Source organism: Taudactylus pleione, unplaced genomic scaffold (assembly GCF_031769625.1).
Source record: "Taudactylus pleione unplaced genomic scaffold, aTauple2 ptg000302l, whole genome shotgun sequence".
In the NCBI taxonomy this organism is placed as follows: domain Eukaryota; kingdom Metazoa; phylum Chordata; class Amphibia; order Anura; family Myobatrachidae; genus Taudactylus; species Taudactylus pleione.
The window spans coordinates 10,154,662-10,155,639 of NW_028284703.1; positions in this window are offsets into that span (position 1 = coordinate 10,154,662).

The following is a 978-nucleotide window of genomic DNA, read 5'->3' on the forward strand; positions in this document are numbered from 1 at the left end:
TCTAGACCACAGGTTCTCAAACTTGGTCCTCAGGACCCCAAACAGTGCATATTTTCCAGGTCTCCTTGCAGAATCACAAGTGAAATAATTACTCCACCTGTGGTTCTTTTAAAATGTGTCAGTGAGTAATGAATACACCTGTGCACCTGCTGGGTGACCTGGAAAATGTGACCTGTGTGGGGTCCTGAGGACAGAGTTGAGAACCTCTGTTCTAGTCTGATACAATAGTTGGTTAAATAATAGATAATTAGACTTTAGGTTTTTTTTGTAGTAAAATTTATTTTTTAAAAAGTAATAATTATTTTACAACATTATTCTGTTTAGTATACTTTGTTGAAAAACAATATATTTTTTTATGGATTTTTAGGAATGTTGTTTTATTGTGATAATCTGGGTAATAACCCCTTAATAAAATTTTATATTGTTGTATTAGACAAGTTTTATAATCTAATTCCTGAAACTGGGCTTTCTTTATGAGCCTGTTATAAAGCAGCAGGGCAAATTTCTAAAATAAAGGGCAATAGGTCATTTTGCAAATATATACAAAATAATCTTTATTGAAAATAATCTTTTTAAACATGAGATATCATGTTACCAATTATGGATGATCCTATGAGTAATTCCCCAGGACTGGAAAACTTAGGAGCCAGGTAGACCATGCTCCGAAATAAATACTGATTATGCTTAGTTTTGGGAGGATGGGTATAAATCAATGGGTAAAAATCTTCTCTGGCTCCTTAATTAATTTTTTTATGTTATCCACCATTGCAGTATTTTTAGCATCTGTATGCAAAATCCAATAATCACATATTTATTTATTATAAAAATACCAGGGATTTACCTACAATATCTGACTTTCAGCACAGCACACATTCATACATGCAAATAAGGTGATTTTGAATAAAATTATTCTATTAAATAATAAATATATTTTTTTGTTGTTTTTGATACACATTAAACAACATATTTTAAGTTCAG